Below are 14,361 nucleotides of genomic sequence, written 5' to 3'. Positions count from 1 at the left end.
TCAGTATGGTTTTTATTTGCTGCCTCAGAATGTTTTCTTTTCATTTTTCAATTGGCCAAGGACCATAATAAAGTTTATTTCCACTAAATTATAAATACCTGTCTTTTTTTGTCTGGCCTGGAATTGTTAGAGGATGCTAGAGCAACTGATCCTTCCAGCTTTTTTTGTTCGTTTGTATGTTTATTTAAATTTTGAGGCCTCCAACTCCACAGCAACTCTGGGCAGCTTACAAATAAAAATTTAAAAGATAGGTAAAAGAAAAAAACATATATAGCAGAGAAAAAGAATACAGCTGACTGGAAGACAGAACCAAAAACCAAAGGGCCACCATCCTAAGTCAAGTCCTGGGAGAACAACCAAGTCTTGAGCAACTGGTGGAAAGTCAAAAGGGTGGGAGCAGTATGGATCTCCAGAGGGATATCATTCCAGAGGGCAGGAGCCATCACCGAGAAGGCGTGTGTTCTGGGTCCCTCAAGATGACACTGCTTAATCAATGGGTGGAGCGTGTACTCTAGTTAATCTCACAAGATGGATGGAAACATATGGAGACAGACAATTCCTCAAGTAAAAGGTCCTATGCCATGAAGGGCTTTATAGGTATAATCAGCACCTTGGGTTGCTCCCAGAAGCCAACTGGCAGCCAATGCAGCTCATAAAGCAGTGGGGACACGTGTGCAACCTGCGACATGCCCATCACTGCCCACGCTGCTACTGTACCTCCTGTTGTCACTCCTTTGCCTTCTTCTCAAGAAGATGGCGATGGCAGAGACAGCAGCCATCTACCATCATCTCTCTGCCAATACCATTTGAAAAAGTGGCCCTTAGAAATCTTGAACCAAACATGATTCCCTTCTGCTTAAGTTACGTAGTTTCTCCCAGAAATGCAGAATCACCAGCCCAACCCCAATTTTCTCACCAGGTGGTATCAAATCAACCCCAGAAAGGCCAGGTACATCTCTGCTACACACTTATCAAATAAGACTATCCAGGCAATAGGCACAATGAAATAGTAGTAAAGCTCTGGACTGTGTAGCTGATGCGTACCCATGTCATTTATGAAGATCAGTTTTATTTGAAGGTCCAGCTGTCCAATTCACGATAGATTACTTAAGAACTATGATTAGGTTTATGAATAAACTGATGGGTATCAATAGCTGTACTTTTTCTCTAGAAAATCTTTCAAACTCCAGAAGCTGAGAAACTCTCTGAGAAACCCTGAAAAGGCCTGTGAGAATAAAAAGGTCTATATAGGAATGAAAAAGAATAAAAAAATAAAATAGGCCTCTTAGGACTTGCCACAATTAGCTGCTGTTACCGAGAAGGCCCTTTTCGGTGCAGGCATTTATTTATTTATTGTGTTTACATACTGCCAGATTCAACAAAAAATGACTTCTGGAAATACGCAATATTTATCCACTTGCCAAATCTCACCTGGGTTCTTTCAAGAAGAGATTATAGGAATCTCTCTCTCAAGCTATGAAAACATTCCAGCAGAAAACAGAAATTTGGTGACAGAAAGCAGCAGAACCAGAGATCAGACCCATTAAGCTATTTGTTTATTTTATTAGCTGAGTGGCCCCAGATGAAAGAGCCCTTAAACTAAAGGGGCTTACTCCCAGGTAACGGAGGAAAAACTGCAGCCATAATTGAGGGCATAGTGACTTATTCAACAGCATGCCGTCAGCCAGAATTCGAAAATAGGATGTTGCAATGTGGCACCTGGATTGGCACACTGCCATCTCCATGGCAACTGCTTGCTCTGGAGCAAAAGCTTGAAATTCGCTTGGATTTTCTTTGTCTTCAGATGAAGTTGTCTCTTCCAGAACATATGTGATCTTAGCTTAATGCATTCAGGGTCTAGAAATCAGCAGTCAAGGGACTCAGAAGAACACGCAGCTGAACATATGAAAAATCACCAACCTGCCCTTGTTTTTTAATCCCCTTAATTAAGGTTGCCAAGGCAGAATACTGCAGTGACCATAGCAAAAGGAGAAAAAAAAAAAAAAAGCAGAGCAGATTTCAATCTTTCCTGACAGATTGGCAGAATCCATCCTTACGTAAACCTCATAACTTGCGGCCCCTTTGCCCCCTTTTGGGCATCTTGCTGAATGCATGAGGGGCGCATGGGCCGTGGAAAGCAGTGCCAGTAGCTTTGGTCCTGTGAGAGAGGCTCACAACCCAACCTCTTTGGATTTGGAGGGAACAATCACTGATGAGACACAGACCAGGCCAAGTCTTATTATTACAGTTTCTACTGTTCCCAATATATTGATTCTTTCCTTCTCCAGTTCACCATGCTTAAATGCTTAAAATACTGAAAGTCAGGAACTATTGTGAATTCAACAGTGAACGTCATCTGAGTTGGTACCACATCCACACAAAACTTTAAATGCTCAGCAGATCTGGATGCAATGTCTTGTCACTACTTACTTTGTGTTGCTTTTTCACTAGATCACACCTGATTTTTGAAGGTAAAATGTGTGATGCAGCTCACATGTGCAGCTGTCTCGACACATTCAAATTGCTCCTTGCAAACTTTGCTCAGAAAAGTACTGGAGAGTTCAGACATCAAGCTGACAGCCTGGAGGGCTTGGTCAGACACCTTGTGCAAAGACCTATTTTTAAATATATGGAAATGCGACGTGAGATTTAAATTGCCTTTGACACTCTTAGGTGCTATTTCTGGGGCGTTCATTAACACCGTGGAACACGAGAAAGAGAGGCGTTTGTACTGTAATGTGAATAAGCATTCTAGCTAGCGAAGATGAGAGCTGCCTTTTGCTGCGCCGCCAGAAGATGGCGCTGTACATTAAGAAGCCCGACTTTCGGCCGCTGTTCTGCCAAGAACTCCGTACCGATGCGACCCTGCGCTAACTTGCGATTCTACTTCAATGAGCCTGTTCGAGTGTCCTCCAGGTACAGATTGCTGTAAATGATCTCGGCCCATTCATTCTCTCTCGCTGGCGCCCAGCTACCCTCCCGTGCAATGGAAATGCAATAATGCACGCTGGTTAGACGTTGAGAACTTGGTTTCTCCAAGCCACACGCGTGCTTAAGCGCTGCTTGGCCTCCACAGCCACCTGCTGCGAAGCAGGATCCTTCCGCCGGGCGTTCACCTAACGCAGAGCCGCAAGTAGTCATATTTGGATCAAATTGGGGCGCCAAGCCGTCGAAACCGCTGGAGAAGAGCGCAGGGAGAGCTCGCCATCCCCTTCTCCGCCCCCTGCTGCCGCCGCCGCCGCCTACCCCGGCGACCACCTGCAGGTCTCCGCCCAGCCGAAGGGCCGGTGAAAGCTCCCCCCGCCGCGCTCAGCCGCCGACTGTACCGCCGGCGCTGCTCGCCGGCCACCTCCCCCCGCTCGGCTGCTCCGCTGCCGGGCCCGCCCAGCGCGGAGGCTGCTGGCTGGGTCGGGGAGCGAGAAAAGCCAGACCGCGGCGAGGGTGGCGCTGCGACGGACTGGGCGTGGAGTAAAGGGGCGAGGGGGCCGGGCCGGAGCGGCTGAAGGGAGGAGGTGTGTCCCAGGGGCTGGCGGCGGCGCAGGCGGCGTCTCCGCTGCTTGGTTGCAGGTTTTGTCTGCAGCTCCTCATCTCCGCAGTTCGTGGGATTCGCCGGAGCAGCTGCCTCGGGTAAGGGCTCCCTCCCGGCGCATCCTCGGGGCCCCTCTGAGCTGGGATCCTGGCGCGTCAGCCTCCCTGCCGTCGCCAGGCAGAAACCCAGCCGGGGCTTCTCTCCCGCCGCCCCGCCGCCCCTGCTCGCGCTCGCTCGCTCGCTCGCTCTGCCGTTCTCCGCCTGCCCGCCTTTTCCCGCTTAGCGTTTGGCCTGTCTGGAAGGTCTCCTCCTGGGCTGGGTCAGCGCCCGGGGAGAGGAAATCGCCTTCCCTAGGAGACCTCTGGCGGGGTATCTTGCACAGGCTCTCACCCGGGTGGAGAAGGCGAGCCGGGGCGATTTCGCGGCGGCGGCGGCGGCGGCGGCATTCTCTAAGGGAACCTGTTCGGGGCTGGGTCGTGGGTGGCGGCGGGCAGGGGCCGGTCTCTCTCGATGCCCGAGGACAAATCCTGCCACCTTTAGAGAACGTGGAAGGCGATAAGGGAAAACCAGTCGAGGTTGGTCGTAAGCAGAAGGTCACGCTGCTGGCCAAAGGGTTTTGAGCCGCCCTGGGAAAGCCTGATTGGAAAAGCAAATAAATAAACCACACCGAAAGGGTTGATTTTTTTCCCACTTCCAGCCGGAGGGGAGACTCCGAATTAGGGGTGGTGGTTTGGGGAGCGTGTGTGCACGTGTCTGTCGCGGAGGGGAAAGAACAAAAGAGCTACGACACCTCTTCTCCCCATCTTGCAACTGTTTAAGATTTCATAGACAAGCAGAATTTGGTTTCCAGTCATTCCCCCCCCCCCCAGTGACCTACAACAGACAATGCCTTTTTTTAAGGCTTGCTTTTATCCCCTCCCTGTGAAAGAGCGATGCAGTTATGCAGTAGCAGCATCTCCATCTCTGACTACCCTTCTTTTGTTTAAGGACAGAAATTTCAAGAAAATAGGGAGGAGGGAGGGGAGGGGAGGGGAGTAGATTTTCAATAAATCCCACCCTTCATTGCCCCAGCTGAGAAAGCCTGACAAATTTTTAGTGAGGGCTTTGTTGAATCTGCAATTTTGATGCTTGAAAAAGAGCAGCATTGGGAAGGTTACCAACTGCAGTCTCCAACTCTTTAAGAAAACATGCTTTGAAGGTGGCTGATAACCTTCATCTCCCCCCTCCTCCTCCTCTCGAAAAGAGATTAAGCTTAATTTTGTTGATTGGGGTATCAGTGAGCCTGGGACACAAAAGGAGCTAACTCTAGTAAATGACTCCAGAAAATTGAAAGGTTTTGGAAGGAAGGACTGGGTGCAAACAAGCAAATGGGAGAGATGGACCCCGTTCCCCCAATTTTTCCTTCCATTGAAATGATCAGCCATGGAAAAGGAGACAATGTGGGGTAACCACAGTGAGGCAGTGGAGAACAAAGCTCTTTGATGGAAGTGAAAGAGTGTGCAAAATGTTCCATACCTAAGTAGGTGCAGGTAAAGAGTGCAAAAATCCTTTGCTGGTGCAGCCTTTTGTCTTTCAGTAAGAATGATCTTCCACTAAAGACAGATATACTGAGTCATTGGCGTACAGGTTTGGGATCGTGTTCACACCCTAACATTCAAATGAAGGCTGCTTTTACCGAGACTGGCTTTTGGGAAAGGAGGGGGTGTGCCCCTGAGGATGGTCAGAATCCTTTCTCCATTCCACAGTCTAGCAAAGCCGTAAAACCTCTCCCTCTCCAAGGATCAAAAGCAAGCAGACAAAAGCTAAATCTTCATTTCCAGCTTCAGGCGTGTAAGACTTGTATAAAAATCCATGTACTTTCTGTAAAGACTGATTTCTGTGATCTGAGTTGCCTGTGTCATAATTTTTCACACATCATTTATTTTCTTTATATGGATGACATGTCATTCTTCCTGCTTCTCTGGCCCGTCTCTCTGTAGACGTAGTGTTGATCTATGGACTGACCTATAAAGTGACTCTGTACATTATGTCTCTTTCCTTTTTAATTCCTATATCCAGCTTCCCACAGCTACCACTCGGTCCGTGGCAGATGCGGTTTCTTTTTTCATTTAGTATCTCGCAGAGGATGCATCCACACCACAGGACTGATTGGTTTTCTGTCGCTGTTCCCCGGCTCCTTTTAAGCGAAGGCGCGATCCTGGAGGCTTGGCTCTTTCTCCAGGAGCCCTAGAAAATGTGCTGAAAGAGCATTACCTCTGTGAAACTGGTGGCGCTGACGTTACTTCACAGTTCGCAGTGACAGTGTTCCCCTTCTTAAAACGGTGCTGCTATGGGCGTCTCCCTGCCTGATGCCGAATAGCAGCAACAGGTTCATCCTCGCTTTTCTGGGTTGCTATGGAACTAAAGCCAGAACATGAATTCATTTGCTGGTGGTGATTTCTCAGGGGGCTGACAGTGCTTAGTGTGGGTTGTGTAAATGAATCTTTACACGTAGAGCTGCCTCAATCTAGAACAGATGCGCAGCCCATTTATTTATTTATTTATTTATCTGTTGGGTATTGGCTGGAGGGTGATTTCAGTGCGGTCTAAATAAAAATCTCAAGGATATGCTGGGCAGCTCTTTCTGTTCTCATTTCCAGCATCTTCCCCAGTGCCTTGTGCGCAGGGTAAACTGCATGCATTGTGATATATTGTTGACTCATCTCTGCAATGCTATTAGAAAGATAACCAAGCAGTCACATGGCAAGCCGCCAACCCCCTTTCCATGATCGGTGTTTTTTGTTTGAACCCCAATAATTCAGCTGTACTTATTTGTAAATACAAAACAAAGCATGACATTAGCTCTGTGGAGTTGGTTTCTAGTATGTCTTATGGTTTCATTCTACGCCGTCCTCGTCCCACAGTACAAATGTACAAGAAAATGAATTAAACCAGAGGAAATATAAGACATAACAGGTGACAGCACTCAACTAGCTTTGGCTGATCTCAGAAAGCCTAAGCAGGACTGGAGCTGCTTAAGAGTTTGATGGGAGAACAACCAGGAAATCCCAGGGCTGTAGCCTAGGCTGGGAGATTGAAGAAGATCCAAGAGGAAGACAGTGGCAAATCACTTCTGCCTTATGCCAAGAGAACAACATGAACAGGTCCACGTGGCCCCAAGGAGTTGAGCCAGACTGAAGGAAGACGTTGCCTTTTTAAATATCTGACTTTAGTATCCATTACGTTAGTGCAGGCTGAATGAATTTTTGTTACAGTGAACTCCAGCCTTCCCAGTCGGTGCCTTCTCGGTGTTGGGCTGCTATTCCCAGAATCCCCTGCTAGCTGGGCTGGTTTGCATGTTGCCTCATAAATCAGGTGGCACTTAAGAACTGTGTGATGAAAAGCTTAAGTAAATAACTCCTTGTTGATCCAGCCATCCAAGGACTGTTGTCCTTATGCATGGCTAAGCTATGCACATATTAATGTATGTAGATCCCTCTAGTAGAGCTGGGTTCATCCGTTGTAGTTCTTGATGCCAAACAAGATGCTAAGTGTATTGTCTTTATATGCAGGGAACAAAATCTTGATTGTCACCAGCTTCCTCTTTAGCCAGAGCTCTGAGTATCCTTTTCTTCTGCTGTACCGCGGGGCACTCCTGTAGACACCAAGCCTATCCTACGTCAGATGGGAGTAAGCCCCAACACCCCCCCCCCCAGATTTGTATCGGGCGCAGGAGCCCGCATGGCTGCTTATGAATGGGGTGGGTGGGGGTTCCAAAGCCATCTGTCTCAGCCCAGCAAAAGACTTTTAAGGGGAGCTTAATCACCAGCTGTGCTCTTTCACTGTCTGTAAAATGGCAAGTTGACGTGATGAGCATAATTGCCTTTCAGAGGCTGGAAGAGGGCAAAAACCTAGGTTTGCGGCTAACTGATATAGATTCGTGCTGCTTCCCCTGCCAACAGACCTGAAATGGTCCTTGATTCATTTTCCTCATCTTGGTTCATTAAGCTTGAGACCAAAAAATGGGTGGCTAACCCTGTGCCGGAGATAGTGGAGGAAAAGGAAGACAAAGCTGGTACCCTTCTGGTCACCCAGATGGGCTGGCATCTCTTTTGGACTTCCAGCTCTCTCTGTGTTGGAGAATGAGTAGAGAAACCCAGGGTCTAGTCTACCCTCAGACATGGGAGGATAGCTTCCTCAGCGACTTTGGGCCAGTCCTTCTCTCTCAGCCCAGCCTACCTCACAGGGTCGTGTTGGTGATGGGGATTAGGAGGAGGGAGTGCTATGTATGCCAGCTTGAGCTCCTGAATAAAAGTCAGGATATAAATCTAATACACTACAAAGTAGTTCTCAATCCTGGCCATTGTGCAGCTTTATAAACATAGCTATTCATCCCGGTCATCTGCGGTGCATAAGAATTGCCTGTGGTAAGTAAGAAGGGATTAAAAGTCATGCAAATAAGTGCTATTAAAAACTCTTGGCTGCTTCTTGTGTGTGTGTTTGCGAGGTTGCTGGGATGTTTTCAATCAAAGATTGCACAAGCCCCATTCGGGCTTGTTGCAGCAAACAGCAAGGCTGGAGAGGATTTGGCTGCCTAAGAGATTGGAAAGTTGCTGTTTCTTCCTGCAGGGATTCTTGGCTAGATAGATCGGAAGCCTGCTTTGGTATAAGGCAGCCTTAGGCATTTGGAGTGAATATGTTTGGGAGCAGAGAAAATACCAGCAGGAAAAAACGATCCGATATGATAAAAAGCAGGAAAGAGGAGAAGAACAGAAAGGACGGTTGGTTCCATGGGATCCTGGTGCTCCTGAGTTAGTCAAAATAGATTTGCATAGGAGTGGAAGAGGAGTGCTGTAGGGCAAAGCAGCCCAGAAGACTGAAGAAAAGAAGAGAATCGGCCATCCACAGAGCAAACCCAAGCAACGTGCTGTGAGCAGACTTAATCTTCAGGGACAAAAGATCGCTACTCGTTTGATGGCAGCGGCCAATACGAAAAAATGATGTCTCTGTAAAATAGTGGAGATTTTCTTCTGTCATTATTTAGTGCTCTTAGTGCGTTTTTCGGTGGGCCGTGGAAAGACATGCCAGGAGCTACGCTTTAGGTAGGGACCGGAATGAAGTAGAAACAAATATGGTTTGTATGGTTATTCCCAATGGAATTAAGGATTTTTTCTTCCAGCTGTATTGAAAATTAGAATTTGGTGGTAACTTTAGGAGTGGCTCTGGGGAGACACACCCAAAACTTTTGAGGCCATGGGATTGACACCCCAGCTCTAAAACCAACTTAACCCCAACTCTTTGATATTTCAAAGCTGGGAGAGACTGTGATTCAGAAATCTCAGCTGATGCCTTGGCAATGCCAGCAGGGTGCCTGCTTGTTTGTGCTGTGACAGCCCAGGGCGCAGTTTCACAATTTAGGCTCCCTAAACTCGCGTTGTAAACACTTCTTTCCTTTGGTGATGGTGGGGTGGAGAGTATTTGATATTAATCATGAGGGTTACAGGCAATATAGTTGTGGTGCTTTTTCCCCTTTTTTCCTGCAAAGAACTTGCTGTTCTTTTAGTTGTCTGGTCTCATGGCAAGTAAATACGTAGAAATTAAACAGGCAATTATCTTTTTTACAGACTTCATTTAAGTTCATTCATTCCAGTGAACAGAATGAGACTTCCTTTTGAGTAGACATGAATAAGATTATAAATATCTTTCCTTCTGTTCTATCATTAAGTCAGATTGGAGCTATAACATCCATTGAATTTGCTTAACACGGCACCTTTTGGAGTCTAAAGATCATACCTTTTTTGGTTTGCTATTTTCAGGACTTCCAGGAACAATTTGTTGTTCCTTGGAAACTGGTGGTGAATTATATTACCAGTTTATTTTGTGAGTTTTAATGGTATAACCCTGTGGAGATACGAGAGCCATCAAAGAGGGGTTTAAGAGCTACATACACAATTGCCACCCCTCATTTGACACGTTTCATTGTATGTGTGGATCCACAGTGGCCTGGCTGGGTTTCAGAGTACAGTTTAGCAATTAAGACACTCCATCTGCTAAAAAAAAAAAAAAAACTAGGTGGACTAGAGATTTATTTATTTAAATCTGCAGTCTTTTGGCTCTCACTGGGGGCAGCTCTGCTTACATTTCAGTGTTGAAGTGAAATGGGTTTGCAGTGGTAAGTTGACACTTCTAGTGGCAAACATTAGCAGGTGGTTAAAGGGTGGAGTGTGAATGGAGGAAGAAGAGTGACTGAAATCCTCAGCGCTTTGGGAAAATTGCCTGTTGGGCAGGCTTGCCAGGGTTTGAGTCACACTGTGTTTTTTCCCATCCTTTGATCCAGGACGATCCCTAATGGAAAATGTACTTCCCTGTTACAGCAGTAGCATTTTGGACCCATGAACAGTCCCACAGGTTTTATTCACTGAGCATAGAGAGAGAGAGAGAGAGAGAGAGAGACCGAGACCTAAAGGCCCGGTGCTGCCCCCTTCAGGTAGTGGAGTGGAGTGCAGTGCTCACCTTGATTTAGTGTTTTGGAAGGTGGATCACTTCTGTACAGGTAACGCTGTGTCCCTCTCCTGCTGAGGTATAAAAAACCTGCGAGCGCTCATTCTTCCTGAGAAATGGTCTTGGCCTTTTGTCAAGAACCTCATCTTATCAGTTCTGTGGGCAATAATGCAATTAGTGCTTAAGAGCTTTCAGCAAGTTAATTCTAAAACTACTGTACCCTGTTTTGTAAGAGATTAGTTTTTTGTCTCTAAAAAGAAAACATTGAAGTACTTATGCTTTTGCTGATATCTCTGAAAATATCTAAAACGTTCTGGCAGTGTTGTTCCCCTGCTTGTTTACTAGAATAATATGGATAGCAATTTTTTTTTTTAATTAAATCTGTCTGTACCAAGCAAGCAAGCAATTCATAAGTTTTCTCATGAATTTATCCTTAAAAAAAACAAAAAAAAACAAAACACCCCACTGGCTTCTCTAGAGAATCCTTCCAGTGTATAAATGAACAGCAGTTATTCATGGTAAGAGTTTAAGAGTTTATTGATTCAGTCAACCATAATCTAATGAGGAGTAAAATACTGGCACATTTCTGCTATTCAAGGCTCAGATTGATGATGTATATTCAGACAAGGAACTTGCTGTGTGTGTTCCCTTAAATAGTCAGGCTGATTATGTTTAGCGGGACTTACTCCTTGGTGGATGTGTAGTGCTTTGTGAGAGGCGTCTTCTGCTTAGGTCTTCCTGGAATTGAAATGCTCAGGCATAGTTGTTAGTGGCAGACAAAACAAGGCACAAATGTGTTTTCCTCAATAGTGTATCATTAGGAATAAGCCCCGGTGATCTAGTCATTGTAGGGTTGCCAGTTGCCAAGTTGGGGACCCTGGTAGATAGAGAGCCTAGATATGCTGACTGCACCCCTCTTGTAGCTGTTTGTACAAACAGGCAGTTAGCATCCTATCTGGAAGAGTGATGGAATCCAGAAGCAGAAGATCTTAGGCTTGACTGCTTGCTTTTTTAGTTAAAAGAAGGTGACAGGACTAAAATTTAGTTTAAATTATGCTTTTTGAAAGTAAACAACGAATGCTGTTTCTGTTTTGTCTTTTGTCCTCACAGTCTTCTCTGTGCCATCTTTGAGTCCTTCACTACATTTCTGGATATTGATCTGTATGTTGTAGGCATGGGGGGAGGGTGGTTGATCACTACTACTTGAGGCATAATCCCAATTTCCAATTTTCATTCTGAAATCTGAGATAGGAAACAAAATCTGTAGCCATTCTTCTGGCTTTGTTTTGCTTTGTAGAAAATGGATCTCCTATTTTTCAGTGCTTTTTACTTCTGAATGAACAATTGTAAGGACCAGGAAACACATGGTCAAGAGAAGGAACCTCTTGATTGTTTTTAATAGAAAACATTTTCCTACCTGCCCTGGGTGAAAGTGATTGTTTTCGGGGGGTGGGGATGAGATAGATCAGTCTTTTGGTACAGCTATGCCTGGTGTAGCATCACATCGGAAAACTAAAGGTAGGAGCAAAGTTATGAGTTTGTAACCATTCTGGGTCAGCTCTTAATTTTTCAAAATGATGTTTCTGAATTTGAAAACATTTTTAAAATGTATCATTCCATTTGACTTGTTGTTTAGTGCCATTTTTCATGACAGAAACACAGCACAGCAATCTTAAATACAGTAATGCCTATTATTTAGATTGCTGTACTGTGTTTCTGAAAACTGACTCTAAACCACAAAGGACATATTAAAAAAAAATGGGCAGATATATTGTAGCAATCCCTGCTAGGTGTAGAAATTGCAATCTTACTGTAGCTCTGTTCCCATCCTGAGAAATCCCTGTGTAGATACCCAGGTTGTTCTCTGCTTTTGATTAATTTCTTTGGGATTCAGGGCAGGGCCTTTTAATGGTCTTATTTCTTTAGAAAGATAATCAGACACTTCTGTTTTTATATAATAACTTTATTAAACTTTAAAAAGAGAAAGATAAAAACTAACAAGAACTAATAATTGAGTAACAGAGTAGAAGAAAAAAAGTGCAAAGAGAAAGAAGGAAAACAAGTGCAGAAAAAGAAAGACAAAGAAAAAAGAAACAAATATAAATATAAAAAAAAGAATTTCTGACTTTTTTTTACAGCAGGTATAAGTAGAACATACATTACACTCTTACTCTAAGATAACAACATCCATTTTTTCTATCATGTTAATTTTACTAATCATCAATTCCATATATCATAATTCCATTTTTTGTTTTCCACAAAAAGTCCAAAAGGGGCTTCCAATTAGTGTTAAAATTAGTCATTGTCTTTTCTCTAACCAGAGCTGATAGCTCTGATAATTAGACACTTCTGAGTGAAAATTCCAGTTGCTATGATGGTGATTATGGTTAAATAATGTTCTTCCCATAGTGATGCAAGCATAAAAACACTCCTAAGCGTCTATTTGTATATTAAATGCTGTTGTACCTTTTCTTTGTGGGGCAGAAAAAGGACTGTGCCACCCTCTCCTCCTATGTGAAGTGACTTCATTGATGTCACTGACAGAGACTCTGCCCCCCTCCCCACATTTTCTCTTTTAAAAAAAGGGGGAGATGGCACGAATCAGGAGGTTTGATCAGGAATCAGCATGGAACATTTCCATCATGAGTTGTTGAGGAGATTGTGTAATATCCCTCCTCCTTGGGTAAAGCAATGCATGAATTCAGCCATAGGTATTCAGTGTCTGTAGGGGTCCATACAGGAGGGACATACATGTCTTTCTTGAACTCAGAAGTAGTACATATAATAAATGTGTGGAAGTGAGATATTTTCTCCATCTGGATGCTGCTCACTGTATCCCACAAGATGTGGTATTTCCCCATGTGTTTGAATATGGCTTATGTTTTCCTGAAGGAGGCTGTAATGATCAAAGGAGCTAATTTAAGAAGAGCTGAAAATACTGAGTGCACACTTCGCAGATTGTAGGAGAGCAAGAAAAGTGAAGTCAGATGAAAGCCCACAGATGTCATAAAAATACCAACTCCTGTATCATTTAGGCTGAAATTCAATCTTCTTAGTAAAGAGGCATCTCTTCACGTGTTTGATTCAGGAGGAAATATGCTTTTAAAAGCCAGATGGATTAGAGCCTTTCAAAACAAGAGAGTGAAAGTACTGAAACATTTTCCACGGAACATTTATTGTTTATGAAGAAATGGTTCTGTATTGTATTAAGATATATATTTTTAAAATAAGTCCTTGGGAGAAAAATGCTTTAGTGTCTTTTTGTTTCTTTTTTCTCCTTGCAACTCATTCTTGTATTTGTTAATTCTTATGCTTCTATTAAACTGATAGGACAGGTCCTCAACTTATGACCATTCGTTTAATGACTGTTTGAAGTTATGATGGTGCTGAAAAAAGTGACTTATGACCGGTTCTCACACTTATGACCATTGCAGTGCCCCTACAGTCACATGATCAAAAATTGGGCGCTTGGTAACTGGCATGTATTTACAATGGTTGCAGTATCCCGGGGTCACGTGATGACCATTTGTGACCTTCCCAGGGGCTTCTGACAAGCAAAGTCAATGGGGGAAGCTAGATTTGCTTAATGACTGTGTGATTTGCTTAATGATCACAGTGATTTGCTTAATGACCATGCAAAAAAGGTCATAAAATTGGATGTGACTCATTTAACGACCTTTTAAACTCAAATTATCCACCAATACCACCTCTATCTTTTCAAAATCTTTTCAAAATTTAACTGTATTGATCTTCATTCAACCCTGTACTGCCTCTAGAAACTGTCACACCTGATTCAGATGAGATAGAAAGATAGAGATAGATATTATACTGCACAATGATATCAACTCATCCCTAGTATCTGAACAATTTCCTCAAGTAGTTACACAAACAAAATAATGGGGAAACCAGATGGCACGTTGTGACATTCCATAACTTAAATACCTTGGGACTGAACAGATATCCCCCAAGCAGATGGGAGATCAAGAAGAATCAGGAAGTTAACACTTCTCCAGTCTCTCTACCAGGACAGGTAAAAAAGCATGGCAGTCAAGATAATTTTGGTGCTGGATCCAGATTGAAGTCAGATTGAAATAGGCCTAGAAGATCTATTTCATCCAAGCATAGCTGAAGGTTTTTTTTTAATTAGATCCATTTCCATCTTGATGAAACCTTAGTTATTGGGCCATAGTGGTCTAAAGCCTACAGGATCCAGAGATGGTCTCTTGAAGAAGGGTATGGTTCAAGATATCATTCTCTCCTGAAAAAGAGACATTCACAACCACCTGGATTTGTCTTACCAGCCCCCTCTGGATCATTCCCAGAATGATTTATGGCAAAGACCAAATCAAAGA

General features: G+C 44.1%; 1 protein-coding gene across 1 annotated transcript in view; it reads left to right on the top strand.

Moving 5' to 3' along the window:
* Window positions 1–3,548: 3,548 nt before the first annotated feature.
* MAP2 (microtubule associated protein 2) overlaps window positions 3,549–14,361 on the top strand; it is a 254,107-nt gene continuing 243,294 nt past the window's right edge. The window contains exon 1 of the mRNA XM_088135597.1: window positions 3,549–3,627. The gene's annotated coding sequence lies outside the window, so the exon portion shown is untranslated. The remainder of the gene's footprint in view (window positions 3,628–14,361) is intronic.

This window comes from Python bivittatus, unplaced genomic scaffold (assembly GCF_059951505.1).
Source record: "Python bivittatus isolate LINGU-HERP-01145 unplaced genomic scaffold, Pbiv_v1 ctg000200_np1212, whole genome shotgun sequence".
Classification (NCBI taxonomy): domain Eukaryota; kingdom Metazoa; phylum Chordata; class Lepidosauria; order Squamata; family Pythonidae; genus Python; species Python bivittatus.
This window is presented reverse-complemented; position numbering and strand designations above follow the sequence as displayed.